Genomic DNA, 17467 nt, shown 5'->3' with positions numbered 1-17467 from the left:
TCATCCCAGGGCTCAGGTAGCTTATCCCTTTTAAACCCTCCTCTATAGCAAATCGGCTCCTCATTCTCCGCAAAGAAGTTTTTCATGCTATTCTCATTCGAGACTTTGGTGGCTTTCTTCCACTTTTTTCCCTTCATTGTGAGTCCTGTTGCCATGGCTATAACCTCCTCTATGACTTGAAAAGTAATGTCGTTGATTGTGACCTTCCTATCATCCCAATTATTCACAAACTGTAACGCACAATTTTCATCGTGCCTAGCCATGGACAACATATATGGCAAAAAACCCCCTTCCTTCAGGAGATACTAGGTCGCCATCCTGTCCTTGAAATTCTCAAGTCTCATTGGTTCCAACCGATTCAGATCACCTCCCATATTAATTTCTCCACTATCCTGTCTCTCTTCCTCAAAAATATGCATCAAAACTTTATCGCTTTCCAATTCTTTGTGGCTGTTCTCTTGCTTTAATCCTTTAGGGGAATAGGGATCGAAATTACAGACCCACGTATGATGAGCACCAGAATCCCATAACATCTTATTATGAGATTCATGGGTATTAAAAAACCTAATTTCTTCTCTTTGTCAATTTCTAACATCCCAATCCATCATATCTATCGTACTTCCATTTGGGAAGCGATTCGAAGCTTGCCTTGAGTTACCATAATTGCGAAAAGACAAATTTCTTAATTTGTAATTACTCCACTTATCATTTGTACGGCCACGTTTGTCTCTTATTTCCAAAACAATTGTTACAATTGTACTTTCATTTAGTTTTGTTGACATAGGCATTTAGTTTTAACTAAATAGGCCCATAGAATTCACATGCTCAATCACAACTTTTGTTTAAAATAGGAGCACTATGATTTTCCTATATTATTGCTTGGTTTGTACAATTATTCTTGTTTCCCTTCTTACTCTGTGTTGACAAATAGGGCCTAATCATACTCCAGCATTTAGATTATAGTTTGTTTTCGAAGTCATCTATATTCCAAATAGATGTCTACTAAGTTTTTAGGCCTGCAACTTGAAACTTTGAGATACACATGCAATTGTGAACTATGTGACCTAATCACACAAAGATTAATATGTTATTCACCCTTACAATTATTTCCATTTATACCTGTATTGACTAGATATGATTACTATGGATTATTAGGAGAGGAGCTTCGTATCTTATTTCAGGATGCCTCTCAAATCTTGTAGCATTCACTATAAGCTCTCCATCCTTTAAAGCATGTATCTTGGTTAGATTTGGTTCGGTCTCTTCTCTTGGTTGATTTCATTTGAGTCTTGCCACATTTCCAACTGAGGAAAGTAGATCTCAACTAAGAGTAGGCTCTATATAGTTATGGATTCAATTATAGTACTCTATCACTCATCTGAATAGAGGACCGTGTAATTTCTTGCCCCTATTAAACCTAAATTTTGGAGCAGGATCCTTGAAAATGTTAATGACTTGACCTCATTTGTAGTGGGCAGGGCACTAGGTGAAAAACATTTCAATTACAATCATACTTAGCGCTCTAATAGTGAGGTGATAGGATGTTTTATTGCTTTTCTTATTAGAGCCAAGGTGAACCTTTGGGACACTTTTTACCTTTGTGAAACCAATTTTTATCAAACATGGCTGAAATGGTTCCATAATGTAGTATTTAGTATTGGCAAATGTTTGGAAATACCCTATGCGATGTTCAGTATTAACAAACATAATGGGTCGAAGCCTAAATCTATTTTTAAATTTTAAATTTAGGAAAATGATAATTATTTATTTTTAGATTTTATAACTAAATAAACTATATTATTATTAATTTTGGAAAAAATCAATTTATTTTTTTGAAAATCAAAAAAATAAAAATTATTAAATTTGAAAATGGTTGGATATAATTATAATTTAATTATATTTTAAGAGGAGTTATAGTGGAGTTCACTTTATACTCATTTAGTTATAAATATTGATATTACAAGTGAAACTATAAATAATTTAATTATAATTATAATTTAAGTTGAGTTATAAATAATTGTATTATGAATTAAAGGAAAGTTAACAATTAATATTGAATTTAAATGGAAGTTCAAAAAATATTCTTTTAAAGGAAATTGATATTGATATTTAACTTAAAAATTCATATATTTATGTTATTTATTAACTCATTTATGATTTGAGATTATTTAAACTAATAACCTGATAGTAATATATGATATTAAACATGTTGACCTTTAATAGTCAAACAAGACTTCAAAACATAACTTCTCAACTTACTTTATTAGTGTGATTTCTTATGTGTGTCTATAGTATTTTTTTATAATGGTTATTTGGGGGTTAAATTGACCCTTAGGATTTAGGATCTCGAGGCTTTGGGATTAATTTATGTGTGGAAAATTATAGCCATTCTTATGTCACAATCAGTCCATGTGTTATCTTTGGACTTATAATCACCGTTATGTCATGATCAGTCCATGTATTATTTTTGGTCTATATGATTCTTATGTCATCATCATTCCATGTGTTGTTTTTGGACTTATAACCATTCTTATGTCATGATTAGTCCATATGTTTTGATTAAGTAAAAACATGTTTTAAAGGACCTGAAACCTTTTACAGAGGAGCAAGATAATAAAAGTTGAAAAAACATAGAAGAATTGTGCATCAGCACCAAAGAGCAGAACTAGCTAAAACAAGAAATTAATGTGAGTACTTAAGTCTATCAAATTTCCACAATCCATATCAATGTATTTTCTTTTTTAAGGGATCAATTGTATGAATTTATTTTTAGCACCAACATTTTAGATCATGCTACATGATCCATCATCAGGATGCAAGAGAGAAATAGAACCAAAAAAATGTAGATTGCAGACTAGGGAAGGAATAAGAGAGGAGAAGAGAATAGATTGGAAGCAGACACAGAGACCAAGGTTAACAAGACCCACAAGATCAATTATTTCTTATTACTTCTTGTTGCTCCTGTGGGTCTTATCAACCTTGGTCTCCATGTTTGCTTCCAATCTCTTCCCTTGTCCTCTTTTATTCAAACTTTGGTCTACAATCTACATTTTTTATGTTCCTTTTCTCTCTTGCATCTTGATGATGGATCATGTACTATGATCTGAAATGTTATTGCTGAAAAAAATTCACACAATCAATCCTAGAAAAAAACAAATACAATGTGAGTAATGTTATTTATTTTAGATCATTATATCCTTTAACCAAAAAGGGTGACAACCATTATTTTGTTAAGTCTGAATTACCTTATCACCTTGTCTTATCATTTATGTACTCCTATATTTTGGATGGTTGTATTTATGGATTATATTTCTTTATGATCATTTTATGATCTGGATGGCTATTTTTATGGGTTATGCACTACATGTTAGAGATGGATGATAATGGTGTTGGTTTATAATTCTCTCATGCTATGAGACTATGCAGATTCTATTATGATTGTCAAATGGATGATGTTTTGAGATGTTATATTGAGATAAATTGTTGATCCTTGTATGGATGTGATATTCTTTTATATGCCCCATTATTATACTTTGGTGAATTTCATGATTATGATTTTATGATAATATTTTTCAGGGTGGTTTTATCCTTTTATTTTGGTTTTCTTTGAATGAAGCATTAGGGTAGGTTATCTAGGTGTATAGGGGGAATGTATTAAAATGGCCATTGGGGCCCTAAGTGGTTGCCAAGATAACTCATTGTAAGTTGACTCAATAAGTGACAACTTTATAAAATTTATAAATAGGTTCAAACAATAATGAGATAGTTAGTTCCTCTCCCATGCCTTGAGTGCTAGTAAAAGCTATGATGGAGTTGAGATGATGCTCAATTAAGGTCTTGCATAGTTGGTATCTTTGTTTGTACAAAAGGATTTATGGTGCCACATAGACTCACTGAGAGGAGGGGGTCTGGAGAGGCTACCGGGTAACCTTAGAGTTGGCTCATGTGATGACACATCCCCATATGCATCTTAAGTTTCCTATTTTTATATTTATTTTTTTGCATTGATTGCATAGGTACCATTTATATTATTTGTATGACATCACTTAAGATAAAGAGACATCAATATCCCTTTCCTAGGTCTGTATTATTGATATTATAGTTTGATTATTTGTATGGGATTTGAAGTATGATGGGAGTAGGAATGATTAGGTTACCATGAGGTCAAGTGGTAGTGACTTTTACCTTTGAGATATGATAGACTTGTATCAGTATTAGATGTTCTATTATTGCAGTTGTACCATTATATTTCTTATCTTTTGGAGACTTACTATTATTTTCACTTTCTGTATTCATGTATCTCGTATTTTATATCTTGAGATCTCTTATAATGATGTATAATATTGCATTATACTTGTATTATTGTTGTAGACCATGTAGTATGTGTAGTGGATGTGTAAGTTGGATGTACTTTCTTGTATCAATTGTACTTTATGTATTCAATTATGAGATAATGTACATGATATTCCTTTATAGATATGGATATTTTACTTATAATCCAATATAATTAATAAATGTATACAAATAAGATTCAATGTTAAGGAATCCTTGACAAATATAAATTGTACCTCTATTATTGTGATATTTCTAATAGGATTTAAGTGTGTAGTTTTTGAGTCAAACTTGTTGACCCATATTTCATGAATAATGATTCACAAAAATACATATCTCATGATAAATGGAACACTTGGCACTCATTAGATCTAGTTGACACTCACAGAGGTGTAGCACCGAGACTTCTCGAGAGGTCTCCCATCCTAGTACTACACTAACTTGAGCATTGGAGTCGTGTGAATCACTACTCATGAAACTTGAGCCAATGAGTTTGATTAAAAAATTGCACAGTTAAATCTTGATGGCAATATCACAATTTGACTTGCGAAAAATATCTCCTACTTATCAACTATATTGTTGTATGTGTATATGACATGTTTCAATATGTATAACTCCAACATTGATATTCATTACTGTTGTGTAAATATTTTAAGAAATAATTTGTTTAGTAAAATTAGTAACATGTTTAGATCAATTTCTCCTAGTTCCCTAGCAGGGAGTTACATGTTTTCCAATCTTAGAGCTAGAGCTTTGGCCAAAATCTTGTAAGGAACATTGAGTAGGGTAGTAGGTAAAGGCTTCCAACCTTAGTCCCCCAAGCCCAAACATAGGACACAAAATACCCAACAATTTAGAAATCTCTCTCTCTCTCTCTCTCTCTCTCTCTCTCTCTCTCTCTCTCTCTCTCTCTCTCTCTCTCTCTCTCTCTCTCTCTCTCTCTCTCTCTCTCTCTCTCTCTCTCTCTCTCTCTCTCTCTCTCTCTCTCTCTCTCTCTCTCTCTCTCTCTCTCTCTCTCTCTCTCTCTCTCTCTCTCTCTCTCTCTCTCTCTCTCAACCAAGTTAACTTTCAATTGTGATGCAACGAGAATCTGAGGGTGCCCCTGCTAGAGGTAATTCAGATCCCTGCAAATAACCACACATTGGAAACACAACACAAGATACACAATATAATACCAAATGTAGTATTTTATTCATAAAAATAATTATTCACATGCAATATTCTCAGTTGTAAGGCATTTTGGGTTATTACCAACTATAATAGCAATTACAATAACAGTTCTACTAGATCCAATCCAAACACTAGTTAGTCCAGATCTTGACGCAGTGCAAGCCAGGAGAATCCCCAAAGGAAATGTCCTAACCCCCACCAAATAACCACACAATGGAAACACAACACAAAAAACACAATCTGGTACCAAATGCAACTCTTTATTCATAAAAATAATTGTTTACATGCAATGTGCCTGACTGTAAGGCCTTCTGAGTTAGGGCCAAATACAACAACAATTACAAAAATAGTTTTGCAAGATCCCTTAAGATCAAACCCAAACACTAGCTAGTCCAAATCCACACTTTAGTAGAAACCTCTGAGGAAGATCTAAACTTGTGCTTGCAAGCCCACCATGCAATCTCCTTGTTTCCCAAGCCTCATCTACTATTCCTTCTCAAACTTTGCTCCTTTGCCACATCCTCTTCTCCAAGTTGGATGATTATTACTAAAGACTCCATAAGACCGCCTACTTATACTGAACTAAGCCACAAGTTGGCCTAGCCCAATACAAATTAAAATAAACCCATACATTAAATACATGTTCAGCCATAAGTCGGCCTCCAATAGATATTAAATACCAAATAAACAATTACATGCCAAGGTCAGCCCATACTATAGACAACTCGGGCACCATAGAGACAAAGATATGGCCGAGTCTTAGAGAAACCATGCCGAGTATCAACATTCCTCACCAAGCATAATTGAGCCCCCTCATTAACCAAGCCAACTTAGGTAACATTGCAACCAAACAATGTAGACCAAGTTGAGCTCACCAATGCAAGCCAGGCCATAGTATACATCAAGTTCCTCCTTTGCAGATTGAGTAACTCAGGCAATGCTACTGTAGAGTTCCCTAGTGTAAATTAAGCTTATAATATTTGTTGAGTGCCCCAAGCATCATTGAATGCCTTTATTAACCGAGCCACTCGGTTAACACAACAAAAACAAACAACTCAATATCAACTGAGTACCACCTCTTCACTAATCGAGTCCTCCAACTCCAAAGCCAAAATACCCAACATGCATGATTGCTATCCAACCAAGGATGCTCCTACATTAGACACCCCAAGTTCGAAAAGATGTTCTCAGTAGCTATAAGAAAATCTTTTGGGATTTAGCACGTAAATCCCAAATTGGTTCTTTACATACATGTCTTCTGAGTCCTCAACTTGTATACTCTTTCCCTTGTTCCACTTCTTCTTCTTCACATCCATCCTCAGTGTTCCACAGGTCCACTTTCCATGCTAATCTCTAACCCTTTTAGAATCCTTCAGCTCAACTTGATTCCCAATACTCAGGTTCCTCCTATCGAGTTCTTCATTCTACAAAGGAATTAGGGAATGCTTTCTACCACCTTTCACAATTGAAAACACATTCTTGACATAATCATGCACAACCCTACAATCATACTGGGCCAAGGTCTACCAAGCAATAAATGACAACTGTTCATGTCAATAATATCACACAACACTTGATCCTTATATTGTCCAATCTAGAAATCAACAAGGCATTGGTCCCTCACTTCTAAAGCATGTTCATTTTGTAACTAGCCAATCCTATACGTACAAGGATGTATCACTCTCTTCAAACCAAGTTTTTGAACCATCTCCTTAGCAATAATGTTGTCAATACTACCACCATCCACAATCACCTTGTAGACTTTACCACCACACTTACAAGTCCTAAACAAATTACTACTCTGACAAGAGTCCAGTATCCTCTAACCAACCAGCACTCAACAAGCCAGTAAACTCTCCTTGCTCAGGTTGACTATCATGGTTTTCATCCTCATTCACAACAACAATTATCCTACCATGAGGACATTAAAAATATCTATGCCTTGCTTCACTATATCTATAGCAACTACCCTTAAACTCACCTCTACCTGTCCTCCTCTTCTTATCAACAAGTTTTGGTTCATCTTCTACACTCAATTTAACCTTTGTCAAGTAGTCCAACTTCTCCTTCCCTTGGTAACTACCTTGATTTTTCCTCTTCAACTTCTCTTTTGCTTTCAAAGCATATTGATAAGCATCCTTAACCAAAGAAATATTCAACATACCAACCTCATCCTATATATTGAATCTCAAACTATTAATATATCTAGCCACCTTTTTCTCTAGACAACTCTTAGTGCCTAGACTAAATAATCAACTTGTAAAACTCCTCTGTGTAATCTTTCGTAGTCATATCTTTATGCTTCAGATTCTACAACTTCTTAAAGAACTCAAGTTCATAATCCATAGGAATGAACTTAACCTTCAGTTTAGTTACCATAAATCTCCAACGAGTGATCTCCATTTCACCTTCCTCTTCTCTATCTCTTTGTAGTTCCTTCCACCAAAGAGCAACATGTCCCTTTAGCATAGTTAGTGCCAATCTCACTCCGAATGGATCTTCAATATCCTCTAACTCAAATTAGTCTTCCAATTCACCAATCCACTCAATCATGTCTTCAGGATTCAAAGTACTTGAGAAATTAGAAACCTCCATCTTATGCTTCAACTTCAACTGAGATCTAGGTATAGCAAACTGACTAGCCCCATTTCACATATGTCTCTCCACATGATTAGTTTTGTCCTCACCACTTGATCCAACAGCTTCAAAGTCTTCAACAACCTCCTCATAATCATCTTCAGTACCCATATGCCGAGGTAAACCACCTATAGCACTTATGACTTTAGCAATCATATCACTCTTCATCACTACCATATCAGATCTGAAACCAGCTTTAACCTCCTCCATTTTAGATCTAAAATATATTTTAACCTTTTTTAAGATCCTTTCTTTCACAACATCACTAAGACCATCAATCACCCTAGGGTCCAATCTTCTTGGAGGCATCTTCCAAGATTTTTGTAAACCCAAAGCAATAAGTTTGCAATTCCAGGAGTTCAATAAGCTCTACAAGATCAGCCTTCTCTTCCAACCTTCACCCAAGTCCTGGTGCAAACTGCCTCAACTTTGGCACTTGATCTAGACACTCAGGAACAACCTTAACTCTGATACTATCTAACACAACACAAGGTAGAAGAATCTCCAAAGGAGATGTCCTAACCCCCAACAAATAACCACACAATGAAAACACAACACAAAATACATAATTTGATACCAAATGCAACTCTTTATTCATAAAATAATTGTTTACATGCAATTTACCTGACTGTAAGGCCTTCTGGGTTAGGGCCAAATACAACAACAATTACAAAAACAATTTTGCAAGATCCCTCAAGATCCAACCCAAACACTAGCTAGTCCAAATCCACACTTTGGTAGAAACCTGCAAGGAAGATCTAAGCTTGTGCTTACAGTCCCACCAAGAAATCTCCTTGTTTCCCAAGCCTTAACTACTAACCCTTATAAAAATTTGCTCCTTTGATACATCTTCTTCTCCAAGCTAGATGATTATGACTACAGGCTCCACATGACCCTCTACTTATACCCTTCTAAGTCACAAGTTGGCCTAGCCCAATACAAATTAAAATAAACCCATAAATTAAATACATGTTGAGTCACAATTCATCTTCCAACAAATATTAAATACCAAATAACAAAATTTAATGCCAAGGTCGACCCATACTATAGACAACTCGAGCACCACAAAGACCAAGACATGATCGAGTGTCAGAGAAATCATGCTAAGTATCAACATTCCTCACCAAGCATAATGAATCCCCCTCATTGACCGAGCCAACTCGGGCAACACTATAACCAAACTATGCAAACCAAGCCAAGCTCGCTGGTGAAAACCAATCCATAATATACGTTGAGTTCCTCCTTTGTAGACTAGGCAACTTGGGAAACACTACTATCAAGCTCCCCAGTGTAAACTGAGCTTATAGTATCTAGTGAGTGCTTGAAGCATCATTCAATTCCCTCATTAACTAAGCCACTTGATTAACATGACAACCATGAACAACTTAGTATCGACTGAGTACTACCTCTTCAGTAACTGAGTCCTCCAACTCCAAAATCAAAATACCCAACATACAGGATTGCTAACCAACCAAGGATGCTCCTGTATCAAATCCACACTTTGGTATAAACCTCCAAGGCATATCTAAACTTGTGCTTGCAAGCCCACCAAGCAATATCCTTATTTCCCAAGCCTCAACCACTAGCCCTTCTCAAAATTTATCCAAGATCTAGGTTTAAACCGCCTCACATTCAATGCTCTATCTACGTACTTAGGAAAACTTCACTCACTTAGCTACTCCATCCTATCCATGTTGGATCCCACACTAAATAATGTCTCAAGACTCTACAAGGAACCCTTACTTATACCCAACTAAGCCACAAGTTGGCCTAGCCCAATACAAATTAAAATAAACCCTTAAATTAAATGCCCATGCAAGTCACAAGTTGGCTGTAACACATATTAAATGCACATAACCCAAATTAAATGCCAAAAGGTCAGTTTGCAGACAACTCAAGCAACACATAACCAAGACCAAATCGAGTGTCAAAAACCACCATGCCGAGTGACAACAAATCACCAAGTGTAACTAAACTCCCTTCATTGACCGAGCTAACTCAGGCAACACTACCATTGAGTTCCCAATGTAAACTAAGCCATAGTATACGCCGAGTACCCCAAGCATCGTTAAACACCTTCATTAACTGAGTCACTCGCTTAACACAACAACACTCAAACCAACCATTAATGACCAAGTACTATCTCTTCATTGATTGAGTCATATCCAAAGATGACTGAGCTCCTTTAGTCACTTAGCATGAACCAAAGCTTAACCGAGCACACTCGATAAACACACAAAATACCTCCAAAGTAAGTACTGAGTACTTCTCCAAAGTAGTCACCGAGCAAACCCAAGATGCTCCTGCATCATTCTCCCCAAGTAAATAGAATAGTGTGTCCCACACTTTGGTGCCCAAAGAAAGATTTGATCCAATTTTCATCTTCACCAAAGGCTTCCACTCCAAAAGAGATGATAAACCAACATGCAAACATCCACATCTACATCCATTTGTCAAACACTAGAATCTCAACTATCCAATCAACATCCTCACTCCCAGGAACAACTCTAGAAAGAACATAATGCTTCATCAATATATCATCCTCTACAACAAGAACTAGTGAATCCACACTAGCAAAAAATTCCACATCAACAACAATATTAGATCTCCATCAACACAAGCCAAACTCATAACATCAACGATCTCATCGCTCACAACAAGATCACCCACAATAATCAGATCATCCACAACCAAGTGCTCTGCAATTTTCATGTTAGATTCAACCAACTGATCATGAAAACCAATCTCAACCTCAACTTCAACAAGATTAGGAATCTCCTAGGTAAGCTCGAGTACTTTAGCAACAACCACCAATTTCTCTGTAGGTTTCACATCAAACTCCATAACCAACCAGACAACTCTCTTCCAAATCGATAGACTCTAGCTTCACAAACATCTACAAAATTCAACCATCCCTACCTTAACTCGATCAACCAAACTATATTCAAACTGAGCTAACATCTTAGAAGGCCTCTTCTCCACTGCATCATAGAGATTCACAATCATCCCAGGGTCTAATCTTCTTGGAGACATCTTCTAAGATCTTTGCAAACCCTTTGTAATAAATCCTTCTTACACACCTTGTGACAAACCCAAATTGTTTGCAAGTTAGATCGCAACCTGCCACCTTGCACAAACAACCAGGAACAAATCACAAGTCTAGGAACACGGATCTACAACATCACATCACACAAACTCTCTGTGATCAACCAATATCAACCTTCCATCTTTGCATCCATCAATCCACGTACAAGTCCTCTGCAATTGCAAGTCAAAACCACAATTTTCCACCTCACAACAAAGAATTCCAAAAAGAACAATCCACCATAATATTTACCAGATCAAGATCTTCTCGTATCAGCTTCTCCAACCCAAGTTCTTGGTGTAACTACATCAACTTCGGCAATCTATCTACACTTTTAGGAACAAATGTGCTCTGATACCATTTGATGCAATGAGAATCTGAGGGTACCCCTATTGGAGGTAATTTGAATCCCTATAAATAATGATGGAAAATAACCACAACACAAGATACACAATTTGATACCAAATGCAATACTTTATTCATAAAAATAAGTGTCTACATGCAGTATGCCTGGTTGTAAGGCCTTCCAGGTTATGACCAAATAAAATAGCAATTACAATAACATTTCTACAAGATCCTTCAAGATCCAATCCAAACACTAGCTAGTCCAGATCCACACTCTGGTATAAACATCCAAGGTAGATCTAAACTTGTGCTCGCAAGCCAGCTAAGCAATCTCCTTGTTTCCCAAGCCTCATCTACTAGCCCTTCTCAACCTTTATCCAAGATCTAGGTGTAAACTGCCTCAAATTCAGTGCTCTATCCACACACTTAGGAATACTTCACTCACTTAGCTACAATACATATTAAATACTCATAACCCAAATTAAATGCCAAAAGGTTGGCTCACAGACAAGTCGGGCAAAGCAAAACCAAGACCAAATTGAGTGTAAAAAACCACCATGCCAAGTGACAACAAATCACCAAGCATAATTGAGCTCCCTTTATTGATTGAGCTAACTCAGGCAACACTATTGTCGAGTTCCCAATGTAAACTAAGCCACAATATATGTTGAGTTCCCCAAGCATCGTCGAATGCCTTCATTAACTGAGTCACTCAGTTAACATGACAACACTCAAACCACCCAGTAATGACCAAGTACCATCTCTTCATTGATCAAGTCTTGTCCAAAGATGACCGAGCTTCTTCAATCACCGAGCATGAACCAAAGTTTAACCGAGCACACTAGGTAAACAAACAAATTACCTCCAAAGTAACTACAAAGCACTTCTCCAAAGTAGTCACCGAGCAAACCCAAGATGCTCTTGCATCAAATTGGGTACTCTTCCCTCTGACTATGGGAATAAGGTAGCACCTGAGGTGGGATCTTTTGTTATTTGCAAGAGAAATGACCCATCAAGTGATGGGATTGGTTCCATCAAAAATTCATATGATCTTGAATATAGGCTTAACAACTTTGAACTCACAGTCGTCCCTGCTCCTCCTCCCCTCCTCCCTCCTAAATCATGGCCTCTTCTCCCTTATTAGTTGATCAACTCTTCTAATAAGTAGGTTGGAACCAATGAGTGTGACATTCTCGATTCCACTAAATATTATGGATTTCTAAATGGGAGGGAATTTGGTGTTATTTAACTAGACAACAAAGGTATAGAATGTGGTACTTTTATCTTCAGTCTAAAGAAAATTTCTAGGAAATCCATAACTAAGTAGGAGGAGATTGTTAATGAAAAATGTGAATATTAGATTTTTGTGACTATGCAGAACTCTTTCCCAAGAGGAAAAGGGGTAGGCTCTCAAATTCAGTTAGAAACTACAAACTTGCCAGAATCTCAAGAAAGAAACCTACTAAATGTTTCAAGAGCTTTAAGGCTCATATGGACATTAGAAACTGAGTAGTTTCCTGATGACTGACAAATAAATTTCTTGGAATGTTAGAGTAATCAAGTCCCTCGATAGAAAATACGTAATTAAGAGATTTTTTAGAAACCATAAAGATATGGACTTTGTGATGCTTCAAGAAATCAATGCAATTGGGTTCCAATTAGAAATAATTCTCAAATGCATTTGGAAAGATGTCAACGGTGCCTTCACAAACCATGGTGGAGGAAAGGGGGATATTTCCATTCTAATAGGACCCAAGTAGCAAAAATTCATTACCAATTTGGGTTCCTCTTCTTGCAATAGAGTGGTGTGGGCCATCCTAAATGTGAACGACACAAAAGTAGGGGTGAATTCTATCTATGCTGCCAATGATCACAATAATAGAATCTCCCTCTTGAGTTGAATGTGTCAAATGAGAAATATTCCATGGATATTTGTTGGAGAATACAACATGGTTGAGAGACAACAAGACAAATTAGGAGGATCCAAATTTGAATGGAAGTGTTGGTTCAAACTGGTTGCTAAGTTTAATCTCTTTGACGCATTAGAAGGAGATAGAAATGAGCATCGAGGTATTTACACACTTGGTCTAACTTCTAGAAAGGGTTGTGTAGGATCTATTGCAGGGTCGATAGGTTATATGTTTGTAAAGATTCTTTTAGTTTTAGGAAACATCATGAATGTGCATGTGTGCAAGTATGTCCCTACACTCTTTCTAATCATCACCCTATCATAGCTTCTATCTTCATGTTAGTTCAAGATAAAGTTGCCTCTATTAAATCTAAAAGGCTTTCCTAAACACCTCTCTCTTTAGAATTGACAATACTAGTACTATTGTAATGGTTATTAAGTGGTATAATCTCAATATTGTGAAAAATCTAGAAGGTATCAAAAGATGGGAAACTATGGTTGGAAGTTGGAAGAACCTATTACAAGTAGTGGGGAAGAAAAAAGTCAAGGATTGTAGAAGAAGATAATGCACCCTTCGCAAGTCCCTTATTAAAGTTGAAAAGTGTATCCAGACAGATCCTTCTAACTTGAAAGCTCTAGATTCTCTTACCTATTCTAGAGACTTGTTGAGAGAAATAAAAAATTGTAAGATTCAAGGAACCAAAACAAGGGCTAGAATAAACTGGTTGGAACATACAAATAGAGGGCGAAAATACTTCTTCTAGATCTTGAAATGCAAGGAAGCTACAAACAAGATCGAGTGTATTTGAGAAGATGGAAAGGACATTAGTGATCATATGGGTATCCTTAATGTATTTGCAAACTTTTACTCTAAACTCTTATCTTCAAAGGAAGTGGGCATCTCTATGGAAGAAATAAGAAACATAATAAAAACCCTCATTCCATAGAAGATAGATGAGGCTAACATACATATGATTGACCAAACCATTTCAAAATAGGAGATCACAAATAAAATAATGAAGATGAATAATAAGAAGGCACCATGGCTTGTTGGGCTTTCAATAGAATTCTATAAAGCTAACATTGACTAGATATGACAAGATCTGATGATGCTTTATGATGATGCTATTGAATTTGGTTCCCTTGGTTCTGTTACCAATTCTAGCCTCATAAAACTCATTCCTAAGGGCAATGACAAAACATTAATTACAGAGTAAGTGTATTTATTTCCAACACATAATTTATTGATACATATCTCAATATTTTGCACGATGAAAAGCTCGTGCATTAATATTGACTAATGGGTGAGGTTCAAACCTAGAATCTTGGTCGTAAAGGTGTCTCACATACCAACCATTGAGAACTTGTTATATTATTTTCCATTTGAATTTTTATTAGTTGCAACTCTTTCCAAAATGACTTGGGACTATTTTCCTCGAGAATATTGGTTCTTCCCTCATTGTGACTATGAAATCATCTTTTTTCTTTCTTAAAAATTGCATGTAAGATTTGAGGATTATTTTCATTTTGTTTCAATCTTTCAAACATCTCCTTTCCTTTTTGCATTTTTCATTAAAAAATGTGCAAATTTTATTTATTTATTTTAGATTTTCCTTTTTTTTGTGCTTTGTATTCAACAAATGCACTTTGAATTAAGTTTCTTAGCACATTACTATTGAAGGCCATTAAACTAATTTTTCTCATTTGTAAAATATCTTCCAAACACTATATTGGATATACCACAAACTTTTGAGTTAAGAATATTATGTCCTTTGATGAATACTGTTGAAAACACCAAGTTTTCACCCCAAAGAACTTCTTTCTAGTCCAAGAGGTGCTTAAATAAATCATTTTCTAATAAAATTCAAATCCCAAAGCTATTTGCTAATCAATTTTTTCCATCTCATAAAATCCATGTGAACAAATTGTACAATCCACTACACTTGTACCACTATAGGTATCACAATTTAAATTACCAGACTTTGCTCATCCAACTAAATCATTGCAAATGACTAAATCAAATGCCTCATAAAGAGTAAGTAGTTGTTCCCCCAAAAGATTGCAACCTTTGTTATCTTTTTGAAATTCATGCATGCTAATGATTGTTTTATTTTTTAAGCCAAATAAGATCACAATCTTCCTTACAAAAAAAATGTTTACTTGTTCATTTGTAGTCCTAACATTGAAATCACCTAGTAGAAGAACTTTGACTAGCTGTGAATGTATTGCATTGTACTCTTTTAATGTTGTAAAGGGGTCTTTGTGGTCAAATCCCTAAGTTTTTGGAACTCGTGGAGCATAATTGCATGTTGCAATCCTATTGAGATTTCCAATTTATGATTTTTTTGATCAAAAGAATTATTTATTTGAGTGTTCTCTTTATAGTTCAAGAAATGACCTCCCTTTCCCCTTTCTAATATCACAATACCTCCATGTCCTTTTCCATTCTTCATTGCCTTGTCTTGCACCAACATCTTAAAATGCCCTTCAGACAAATGTTTCTTGCACCCTCCATGGTCACGAGTTTCTATTTGATAAATTATATCTTTGTCTTTCACAATAGGCCATAAACGAGGTCTCCACCTCCAAGGATAACCTCTGGAATTCCAATGACTAATCTTAGGGAAATCCATACATAATTTGATTGCTATTTTTTTAGGATACATGAATCAAATACGAGTCTTCATTCTTATTTTTCCATTATGACCTTGTTATAAAGTCTCATAGTAAAGATCTTGTTGTCACTACTTAGCTACCAAATTGCTATTTTATTTGAGAACGAGGTCCAAAAGAGGCAATAACAACTCACCTTTGTACAACTATGCCTTTTGACGACTCCTCCCTCTTCTCCTCTCATTGATTAATAGTTAAATCTTCATCTAGGCATAAATAAGAGCCCTTCAAGGGTTGTTTCTTTATTAGAAGACTTTGATTGTGACATATGCCTCACATGGTGTTTTTTATTGGTTTGTCTCCCTTGTTACGAAGATTTCCCACTCTCCATGCTTGACAAATTTGTCCTCATCAAAGAGTCTTTTAAAAAGTCACTTGCAAGATCGAGAGTGCATTCATTTTTTCCATAGTCTTTCACCCCTTTGATAATCATGTTTGCACCTTGTACTTGTCTTTCTTCGATTTTTCCATCTTGCATATTATTAATGCAAGCATTTACTTCTTCTTCTATATTAGCAAAGTTGTTCATAATTTGTGTCCAAGTTTTAGAGATTTTCACAGAACCCTCCCCTCTTTTATTTTCTTTCTTTCACTCCATGGTTGTTTTCTTGGTCAACCACTTCCCTTCAACTTGAGATGATTTAGAATTTAATACATCTCTATTTTACATTGTAGATTCTTTCATGATTTGCTAGGAATTCTTCTTGTTCAACGATTTAGACTTCCCTACCAAAAGAGCTTCTTGCAACGATGCCACTTGCTCCCTTAAAACCTTATTATTTTCTACTAATGACTGATTTACAATTGTTAATTCATGGATTTTATGATCTCTTTCCCACTGTTCACCTTCCAACTCCTCCAACCTCCTATTGAAATCTAGCAACTGTTACAAATGGGTCTTGATTGACAAGTGTTATTATGGATGGCCAAAATATATTTATTTAATAAGCATATTTTTCTTTGCCTCCTCCCATTTCAAATGGCCAAGCCTATGTATCAAGATACCTCAAAATTGCTTGGCATTGACCCAAACCCACCTCCTTGTTATGACTGAAGATGCGATTTCACTTGATCTAGATGTTTTGTTTCAATAGAGCCAAACAATTATTGTCCATTTTTCCAACATGATGATGGTTGCATTTCAAGTGCCATAAGAGGAGGAAAAAAAAACAAAAAATAGGAACAAAGCCACATGTCCGTCCATCCGATGCAAGCAACTACAATAATAAAAGTTTTTTGGGAAAAGAGAAGAAACTAGTCTGCCAAAAGAGCAAGGTGCACAAAAAAAGGAGATAAAAACCCCCAAGAGTCTATTC

This window comes from Cupressus sempervirens, chromosome 2 (assembly GCF_028749045.1).
Source record: "Cupressus sempervirens isolate cs-2001-9-10 chromosome 2, ASM2874904v1, whole genome shotgun sequence".
Classification (NCBI taxonomy): Eukaryota; Viridiplantae; Streptophyta; class Pinopsida; order Cupressales; family Cupressaceae; genus Cupressus; species Cupressus sempervirens.
Note: the sequence above shows the minus strand (reverse complement) of the source record.